At 38.3% G+C, this 11,158-nt stretch overlaps 1 protein-coding gene across 1 annotated transcript in view; it reads left to right on the top strand.

Moving 5' to 3' along the window:
• Positions 1-7,575: 7,575 nt before the first annotated feature.
• The window catches only part of LOC126260822 (hamartin), a gene marked incomplete in the record, with an annotated part of 282,514 nt that continues 278,931 nt past the window's right edge, over positions 7,576-11,158 (top strand). Inside the window, 1 exon segment of the mRNA XM_049958206.1 lies at positions 7,576-7,708.

Genomic DNA, 11,158 nt, shown 5'->3' with positions numbered 1-11,158 from the left:
TGACATTTCCGACCGCAGAACAGTTTTCTTTGCCTAAAGGCACCCTGACGCCAGGAATCGATATGGTCGCATGTATGTATCGCAGAAGTACGAACCGAAAATCATTCAACCGTATCAGTATAGAGGAAGAGATGACTATTGCACACAAATTTGCACTAGACTAAATCTAACCTAGGGTGTCCATTCGTCCCGTTTTTCCCGTGACAGTCCCGTTTTTTACCAAAATGTCCCGCTGTCCCGAAAGTTTTTTTGGGGACGCTCAAATGTCCCGTTTTTTTTATGATTCCGCCTGGCTAGAGTATTTTACGCTACTGGTTGTTTGACTTGCTATTAACTGCGCAATTATTTACGCTAGTAAGGGTGTGATGTCTTTCAGCATACCCCAAACATGTACCGAACTGTCAAAAATCGCAGGTAATTTTAAACACACTATAGGTTACGAATAACAACGAAGATTCTTCTCTTCTGAATCGATCCACTGAATCCGTCCTTTCGGTCCAGAGATACTCTACACCACTGATACTTGCTCTCTGGCTTTCGGCACCACACTGTTAATGTTTTGCAATGTGCAATCACTATTTCATTATGCCAAAACTAAGGTGTAATTTTAACACCAATATAAAAAGCGAGTTTCCTTTTATCACTGGTAGTGGAGAAACTGTAGAATGTATGTTGTGCAGATCAAAATTTCCTATTGGTCATGGTGGAATGCCTGACATTGTGAATCACATTAAGATGAAGAAACATCGCATGAGTGGTCAAACGAAAAGAGCAAATAAATGCGTGAGTGACTACTATGTAAACTTAAAATCAGTAACAGAAATGGATAGGCAGTTGGCAGCACAAGAAGCTACGTTTGCATCCCACAGCGCAATGCATAACGATAGCTTTAAGTCAATGGACTATACTACAGCAGTTGTTAAAAAACTGTTCAATCCTAAATTCACATGTGGACACACAAAATGTAATGCAATCATTTCAAATGTTATTGCATCATATGCAGCTCAGCAGGTTTTAAATGAACTGAAAAGTGCTCAATTCATTTCTGTAATGATTGATACATCGAATCATCTGGCTTTGAAGTTGGTTCCTCTCGTTATCAGATATTTTCACCCTGAAAATGGCATCACAATGAAAGTGCTCGAATTGGTCAATTTACCTGGAGAAACTTCAGAATTGTGTGCTGGAGGTTTTAAAGAAATATGATCTTCAGGGAAAGGTGATTGCAGTTTCTGCAGACAACAGTAACACCAATTATGGTGGTAAGCAGAGGAAAGAAAAAAAAACAATTTGTTCTATAAATTGCAACAGAACACAGTGAATAATATAGTAGGTGTTGGCTGTCCAGCACATGTGGTGCACAATTCCTTACAAACCGGCCCAGATTGCCTACCCATCGACTGCCAATTCATTTAAACAAAATCTACCAGCATTTCCACACATATACAGTAAGGGTTGAATCTCTGAAGTCATTCGGTAAGTTTACTGAAACCGAATACAAAACTGTACTTGGGCACAGCAAGACAAGGTGGCTATCTCTGCTACCAGCATTGGAAAGAATTGTAGAGATATTTCTTGCTTTGAAATCATATTTCATTTCCCTTGATAAGTGTCCTGTTATCCTTAAACAATTCTGTGATAACCCTGTGTCTCTTGTTCTTCTAGATTTTCTTGTTAGCCAGCTAAAACCTTTCTCCACAACAATTAAATGTATTGAGAAACAAAAAATCACAATAGTGGAAGTTTATCAAGAAATAAACAAATTTTAGGCAAATTAAAAAGTAGAGAATCTGAAAGGCTTCTCACATACTTTGTACATGACACACTAAGAAAACTGGAAGAAGAGGGTGAAATTACTGTAGAACAATTTCATATTTATGCTGACTTCTTTTATGACTCTTGCATTGAATATATTAAAGAATGGTGTTTACCATTTCTCACACCTTTTAAAGCATTTGACGGGGTTAATACTGAAAAGGAGCAGCTACAGTGTAAGGATATTCAGGACTGTTGTGTTTTTGTTAAAAGTATTGTACCAAATTTTCCTGTTGATGAAGACGAACTGTTTGATGAATTTTCATGTGCACAGAACTTCATAAAAAGTGAAGAAGGAGACAAAGAAAGTGTTAGTGCAACGTGGTGTAAAATATTTGCTTATTTTAAAAGTAAAAACATTAACATGAAAAACATGATTCATTTGGTGGAGTTTTGTCTGGCAATTCCTGGGTCAAATGCTGCTGTGGAGCGTGTGTTTTCGTTAGTGAACTCTTTGTGGTCAGATGAAAAAAAAAAAACAAAAAAAAAACAGAATGAAAGTTGAAACAGTGAGGGCCTTGCTCATTGTCAAAACACACTTTAATGATGTATCGCGTACTGACTTTTATGACACAATTTCAAACGAAAATGCATACTTGATAAAGTACATAAAAGTGAAAAGTACAGTGATAGTGTGGCAGAATAATGGTAAAGTGATGTGGGATTATCTGAATGCACATTGTAAAGGTAAACTTGTATGTTATTAAATTTAGTCAATACAATATTTATGTCCCGTTTTTTTTTTCTTCATTGTCCCAGGTTTCTCTCTAATTTATTTTAAATGTTCCCTTTTTCAATGAAAATGAAGTGGACATCCCTAATCTAACCTCAAACAAACCTGTTTTTCGTGGCACGGGATGGCAGTTCTTAACACTGCGTTCCTTTTAGTAATTCTGGGTGCAATTTGACGTAGCAAATGAAAAAAAAAAAAACTGGTGCTTCGACTTCCTAAAACATAAAGCTCTGCCTCGAGCTACTTGTATACTGTGCGAAATTTCCCTTCTGTACCACATTTTTCTGGCCCCACTCTTTTGTGTGTTGATTTGCACTTCCGTATTCCTTCTCTAATATACACGCTACCCCTGCAAGCTGTAAACCATTTGAGTCCAGTACATGTCAGTTTCGCACATACCGGTATGTGAACTCCACCATCGACATACATGGGTTACAGCGTTACGTGTGTGCTGTGCGTACTTAAGGTGTAAAAACAGTTGAAAACCATCTTGCGAAGATCGCAATCCACGCACTTGACGTGATGGACGGTGAAAACACCTTGACGCAACGGTTCTGTGGCGTGACGGTGTTGTAACGGCCGGTGTCAATTGGCCTTTATTGTAAATAATTTACAAATTAAGCATGAAACGTGCTTCTGCTATAATTTGCACTATGTCCTTTCAAGGTAACAGAGCACTGAAATTTTGTCACCATTATCATTAAATGTCATTTAAAAGCGCGTCAACGATATAAGCCTTTAAGAGAGACATTGATAAGCCCTTCACACAACAAAGTGCTAGCGCAACGGATAACGTCGTGGTTGCCGGACTCAAGAGATAGGTTCATATTTCGCCATATGTAAAAAAATTTTCACGTAAGCATTGTTAACGCATTGTGGGACATTCTTATGAATGTAGCGTTCTGCCATATTCGATATTATTTACATTCTGTCTGATTTGAGAACGAAGGCTGAAATAAATGTTTAGCGATTTCATAGTGTATGGTTAGGCAGGAACGTGAGAAGACAGCTTAAAATGCTGCGACTGAATAGAGGAGCAATAAAATACATATTGATCCTTATCACAAAGTCGATAATCGATATTCTGCATGATGTCAAGACGAGGTCACATTTGCAGGAAGTGCTGTGAAATGAGTGTTACCCTGAATATTTTCCTTGTCAATGGAATGAATATCGAAGTAGTCATCGAACCTTTACAGTGTCTCACGAAAAACAAAATTATAAAATAGAGACTTAGAAGATGTAAAGCAACAAATCTACTACTACAATAATTGTGACTGAGCTTGTCGAAAATAGGTTGACTTCCGATGTCACGCCAATGAAAAAACTTTGTTCCCTAGAACCTTGGACCTTGTCTGCTCGTCTTATTTTTTTTCTGTCGATGGCCTTTGTAAATGGCTCAATTTGAAATGTATTGTGGAATGCCGTGCATTTCCATTCCGTCTAGTTTAAAGAGATCTTTAAACGACATTGATGGTGATGAAAAGTATTATTTTAATTAAACTATGTTGTTTGCCTTTACACGTGTACTGGGCCCATAACCTGATGAAAAATATTATTTTAAAGGCAACAAAACATTTTATTAACTTTATAATTACACCCAGGATACGAAAAAAAAACACATTTACTGAAAAAACACAGAAGTTACACAAAAGCAAAGAATAAAGATATTGACAGCAGAGCAGCACATAAACATAGACCTCAAGGATTTTTTTTCTTTTCTTTTAACAGATGGTACGTAAAGGAACCTTCACACGTACAATAACATTGCCAAACCATCAATATGTCGACCGACTGATTTCGCATGTTGGCACCTTCTCAGTACTAGAAACACTGACGAGCAGTATTGGTGGTCTTCAAAATATTCTCAATATTGTCAATACGAACTGAATGTGTCAGATCATCTATTGACAGTTTGACTCTATTTTCCATTATCTCGTTAAAAGAACTTCATGAAGCAGTCACGTGGGGTTAGTGTGCACTGTTTATGTTTTTAATTCACCTTTGTGCATATGATTCTGTAGGGAAGCAGCATACTCACGCCTTATAAAATTCACATCAGTCTTTCCATTGTGTGCCAGCCTAGTCCGCTGTAACTAGCTCTGACGTCATAAATATTGTACAATACTTTAAAATGAAGTAAATAACCTGAAACGTTTCTAGCATGTCAGGAGTAATACTAAATCAATATGTGTTGAATAACAGTTCAATAAGTTTAACCATTTTCGAAATTTGGACGTTTTTCTGTAAAAATCATTGGCGCAACAGAAAAGAGCTAGAAACTTAAAAATTTATATTTAGATTCCTTTTGCATAATAATTTAGTAGAAACAGTATTCTGGATCTCAGAAATTAAAATTTTAGTTGAAATTCATGATTTTCTGGCTTTTGTCTTAGAAATTAAGGAAGCAGGATAGATTAAGTAGGCGAATAAATAAAGCTAGGATGTTTAAATTTAAGTAGAAGGGAGATCCACTATAATCATAAAAATGTGAGAAGTTTGAATAGAATAACTATAAAACTATAGCTATAGCGTATCTCCAAAGAGCAAGTTCAGAGCTCGTCTACTGCGTGTAGTGTAATTAAATTACTTATCTCGCCCAAAATATTTGACTTACCCACGTCAGACTTCTATTATGATTACTTACCTGTGTGCTGATTGCACATTTAAATTGAGAGCTTCATCGGCCATCAGCAAAGGAAGCAATGATTTATTCGATAACTTAAAGTGGTGCATTATTAGCCCAGCGACTAGTAGGGAGACCAGATTTGATCAGGCGTTCCCTTATCCGTCCGCACTGCGGCTTTATATGTAAGAAAGCTGCGTGAGCAAAAAAGACAGCAGTTCTCTCCAGACGCTGATTAGCGCACCACCTGTGCCGGGAGTCGCGTCGCGTCGGTATCGTTGATATAAACAGCCTCGGATGCAGTAATAAGTTACTCGGGATACGCGTAACCATGAAATCATTTTCGAGTGAAGTGTCAATTTTGGGATGACGTTAATGATCTATCTTTAGTTTGCGTATGTCGTATTTTCACGTGCTGCCGCAGGACAGACATTCTACCATTATTTAGCGTGGTGTTTGATGAACATTATCATCAAATTATGGCGAGCATTCACTTAAACATTTAATTTGAACAGTTATAGTTGCATCAGCACATTAGACTCTGAACTGCTCTGGCAGTTGGATTGTGTGGATTCTTTGTGGTCAGTGACTTTCAGAATATAGTGAACATTTTAGAGAGAATGGTTTTTGATTATGAATCCCAGACAATCTTCTAATTCCTCAGAGCTATAAGCTGTAGCTATAAATGTATTTTCTCAGATGAAGTGGGCACTAGGAATTCTAATTACAGGCTTCACGTTTTGCTAATCACTTTCTGGTTGCCAATATTGTAGTTAGAGAGCCAGTGTTGAGAACAGCAAACAACAGCATTAAATAAATAATACAAAACATTTAACAATTATTCCACCCGCCCCGCACAATACCTCAAGTACAATTTTCCAAGTAGTGTTTTAAAACAAAACAATTTTAATTAACCTGTTGTTGTTGTGGTCCTCAGTCCTGAGACTAGTTTGATGCAGCTCTCCATGCTACTCTATCCTGTGCAAGCTTCTTCATCTCCCAGTACCTATTGCAACCTACATCCTTCTGAATCTGCTTAGTGTATTCATCTCTTGGTCTCCCTCTACGATTTTTACCCTCCACGCTGCCCTCCAATGCTAAATTTGTGATCCCTTGATGCCTCAAAACATGTCCTACCAACCGATCCCTTCTTTTAGTCAAGTTGTGCCACAAACTCCTCTTCTCCCCAGTCCTATTCAATACCTCCTCATTAGTTACGTGATCTACCCATCTAATCTTCAGCATTCTTCTGTAGCACCACATTTCGAAAGCTTCTATTCTCTTCTTGTCCAAACTATTTATCGTCCATGTTTCACTTCCATACATGGCTACACTCCATACAAATATTTTCAGAAACGACTTCCTGACACTTAAATCTATATTTGATTTTAACAAATTCCTCTTCTTCAGAAACGCTTTCCTTCCCATTGCCAGTCAACATATTATATCCTCTCTAATTCGACCATCATCAGTTCTTTTGCTCCCCAAATAGCAAAACTCCTTTACTACTTTAAGTGTCTCATTTCCTACTCTAATTCCCTCAGCATCGCCCGACTTAATAATTCCATGATCCTTGTTTTTTTAATTAACGTATGCGAGGGTAAGCTTTGTATGTATCACTTTAGGATGGTCAGTGGAGGACTCTTGATGACACTACTTACTTTATTAATTCGAAAATATAGTATTAGATTGGTAAATTACCTAAGTTTGGGAAGACGCTTCCACTTCGAAAAATACGTCATACATCTGCAATGACCGGTAAGTGGTCTTAGAAATGAATTTCAGTGGCACCAGGTTATTGCAAAACGGAAAACATTTTTTTACGTAATTGCCTGAACATACCTGTGGCAAACAGGTGTAATTACTTCACAGGTTTACTAATTTTATTAATTGTGTATGGTGTTTTCCAGAGTTCAACTTCTATCATTCGAATTACCTATCTGCCCCCGAAAGCAGAAAGCTACACATAATCTGCCGTCGACTGGAATTGCCTCTGTCATTAATGTATTTTGTTTCCCTGCTTTCTCTCCTATCAACATTGCCAGTTTGTCGTACGAAAAATAACATACGAAATCTTTCGATTTTATCAGTAAATTAACAAATGAACAGTCACTCCTTTTTTCTAGCTATTCTCGGATTCATGCCCTCTTTCTCGCTGTTTGCTGTTGATTGCACGCAATATCTAATATAATTATGGCACACTCTTACATTGGGTGCTCGACATAGCACACTCTTTCATTTGGATGTTCGACATGTTAACCTTGTGAAAGCACGTTGTCGACTGACAACTTTTGTCATTGTTATTGATGCTGTGATTTGATAAACTGTGATTGTCAATATATATTGTACGTTTGCCTGCCCCGTAAGGCTGCTGGATATCTTTAACTGCGCTAAGTGTCAAGCTTTGGTCCTCCAGGTCAAAGATTGATATACTAGTTTACTTGCATTCGCAAAGCAAAGATAGGTAGAAGATGTTTGCCGATATACTTCAAATGGGTATTTGTTAGCAGGCAGCCGTTTCGCTCTTGGAAATGGTAAATTATCGCAGAGTACTGTCTCCTGCGGTTGATGCTTTGTGGAATAACGTCAACCTGTACACACTAACTGTATGCCAATCGTTTTTCTCGTAGTATTATAGTTAATGATGTATTATTAGAGGACGTTTTGTAAGTTTGTTGTTTTGATCTCGTTGCTTACCAAGACATATAATGTCTTTCCGCAGCAATAACTTTAGTAATTAGTAACAGAAACAAGAAAAGAAGCCACTCCTGCATTTGGAATAATGCATTATTCCGAATGAGTTGAAAACAATGTTACAATAGTATCGTAACACAACGTAGACATGGGAAACTCTAATAAAAGATGCTTCTAATGAAATGAAAGGTACAATTGAAAGCTGTCAATATTTGCATTGTTGTGGTACCAGTGTTCCTTCCTGGGGGAACTTGCAACCATCCGTGTGGCAGACGCTGTGTTCGAGCTGTTTTTAACCAAGTTGCGAGTTCATAAGAGCTCAGAAACATGTTCTATTTTTTTTTTTTTTTTTTTGAGAGAAAGACGCTTTGTCCGCTTCACCGCTGTTGGTAAACAGTACTGTAAATGACCTGTTTGTGTTAATTATTGGGCTATTTACACGTTATCGCGCGTAAAGTTATTTTAATTTCATTACAAATTTACGAAGTTACGTACGCAGACGTTTTCTTAGTCATAGATATCTAGAGGCATTGAACAGCAGACGTTAAAGATGTTGCTTGTTGAATAATTTTGTGGCTCATTTTCTATACCTAGAAATCTGCTGCACCAGCCTTGCAAATACCGCCTTTTAATGGTGTCATTAAGTGGCTCCAGAAACAAGGAAATGAAATACATGTTTGGGAAACATAAGTGTTGTGGTGTTCAGTATACCAGCTGAATAGGATGGTAACTGTGTGTACATGCCTTGCTGACTGTTCTATCTTGGTGAATGACTTCATATTGCTGCTCCACGTGTTCCTCTCAGTGACCTTTAGCTTCGTAGGTTTTGACGCTTGTTTTAGGAATAAGATTTGAGGCTTATAATTAGGTGGGCGAGCAGTATGTTTTGTGATCCACTTTGTGATGATCGTCTTCCCGTACGCCAAATGATGTACATGGCTTTCAACTTTTTTCACAATGTTACATGCATCCAAAATAGTATAAAGTGAAGTGTTATTTGTGGTGGAAGATGATACATACATCGGCTTTAAGGTGTGTATCAAACAGTGAACCAAGAAAAGGATCCTTTAACAACCACACCTACTCAGTTAGATTAAGATTTGTGACATGGTTGTTGCCACGATGTATATGTAAATGAACTGATCCATTTGTAGCTCTGGTGTCCACAGATAACTCAGTAGGATAAAGAGAGATGACATTGTAAGGAAACAGTCAAATTCAGGGAGACGTGCAGGTGATAAATGCCCAGTATAAAGATTTGTAGGCCTATCTTATAATTTGTATGAAATGGCTCACACAACATTTTAGTAATCAGAGTATTCGTCTGGAGCATTTTGGATACCATTTCATTTAGTGAAGAGGGCATGATGGATTTCAATGAAATGCAATAAGAGAAACTAAGGGAAATACATTGGACATTATGGAAAACATTAGTCACAAGACTGAAATGAAACGAATGATTGAGTGTCCATTTTTCCTCTTGCATTACCTTCCTGTTTGAAAAAGGTAGGAGGTAAATTGTAGTACCCATAGAGCTCTTTACGTAACATTGTTACTATGGAATCACAGAGATAGATGTTTCTGCCAGATCATGAGATGGCACAGTGGCTAGCACATTGGATTCTCATTCAAGAGAACGATGCTTCAAAGCCCCATCAGGTCACCCAGGTTTAGGTTGTTGGTGATTTCATTAAATCAATTGGGGCAAATACAGGGATGGTTCCTTAAAAAAAGTGCACTACGAGTATCTCTCACATCTTTTCGCAATCCAAGCTTGTGCTCCATCTCAGATGACCGCACTGTAGACAGGACGTTAAACTCAAAATCTTCTTTCTTGTTTGTGCCAAATTAAATGTCACAAATAAGGATTTTTCACAAAATTATTATTTCATTCAAGTTCTGTGTTGAGAGGAACTAGAACTAATTGTCCTTGCGAATGGAGTTCTTAAATATTTTCTTTCTTGTAGTAAAAATCTCTTTGACTTGATTCCATGCAGTATTAGTATTTATTAGTCATGATGAGAGACTGTTACTTTACACAGTGTGCCATTCTCTCAATGTAATGGAAGTAGGTGTGCCATTAAGCTCATTTTTCTTTACATTGGTACCCATTTCTTCTAACTTTTGAGCTTAATTGCAAGGAACACCCCAATAGTAGTCAGAAAGGGTTGTAAGCAATCAAAATTGATGCAAGAAAATCATTTCCTTTTTGTGTTAATGATTAAGACTGTTGCTGGAACAAATCTGTTATATCCAGAAGATAATTCAGTAATCAGTATAAATATTGTAACATGGATTCAACAATGGCCTGGGATGCACATGCAATCTCATTTCATGGTGTTTGAATGTGCAGCTGGCCTTATATATCAGTTCTGGCTATCCTAAACAAGTTTGAAGTATACTGTTTCAGATAACCATGCAGATAAGGAAAAATGCTTATACTTTCCTTTTGTGTGGGGCTGGACGGTATCCTATTGAAACACAGCCTTTGTACATATGGGTTGAGACAACATGCCCATGTGCATTGCTATTAACTACTGTAGGCTGCACTACTGAGATTACTACAGTAGAATCTAACAGTTATGCAGTCAACAGAACAGTTATGCAGTCAACAATATTAGGAAGAAGATAGGAGATTGTTAGTCACCTTGAAGATGACCCTTTGTGTTGCAGACAGGCACAACAAGACACTTATACATAGCTTCTAGCCGAAGCCCTCACACACACACACACACACACACACACACACACACACACACAATGCCATTCTCATGTGAATGGCAATTTGGGCTGGGGGGGGGAAGGGGAGGGGCAGGGTGTGGGTGGGGGAAAGGAGAGCACTGTCTGGCAGGTTGTGCAGGGTCTAGACTGCCAGACGCTGTCAGAAAGTGGGATGTAGGTGGTATAAGAAGGGGAGCAGGGAAGGCGAAAGACCGGACGGGTACATTGGCAGAGGGTGGTACGCAATGAGGGTGAGGGAATGTGAAGAGGGAGGAGGTGATGGGACCAGGATGCAGAAACTTGTGTGGAGAATGTGGGGACAGTAGGTTACTGTAGATTGAGGGCGGGATAGTTTCAGGAGTGGAGAATGTGTTGTAGGGATAACTTCCATCTGCACAGTTCCGAAAAGCTGGCGGTGGAGCAGAGTATCCAGATGGCCTGAAGAAGAAGAAGCCACTGCTGTCTAGCAGTTATGTTCAGCTGCATGTTGTGCCACAGGGTGGTCTACATCGCTCTTGGTCACAATTTTTCAGTGGTGATCATCCTGTTTGATAGTCTTAACAATATAA

The sequence above is a fragment of the Schistocerca nitens genome, chromosome 5, assembly GCF_023898315.1.
Source record: "Schistocerca nitens isolate TAMUIC-IGC-003100 chromosome 5, iqSchNite1.1, whole genome shotgun sequence".
NCBI lineage: Eukaryota > Metazoa > Arthropoda > Insecta > Orthoptera > Acrididae > Schistocerca > Schistocerca nitens.
The sequence above is the reverse complement of the archived record's forward strand: the minus strand, read 5'-3'. Positions and strand labels throughout refer to the sequence as shown.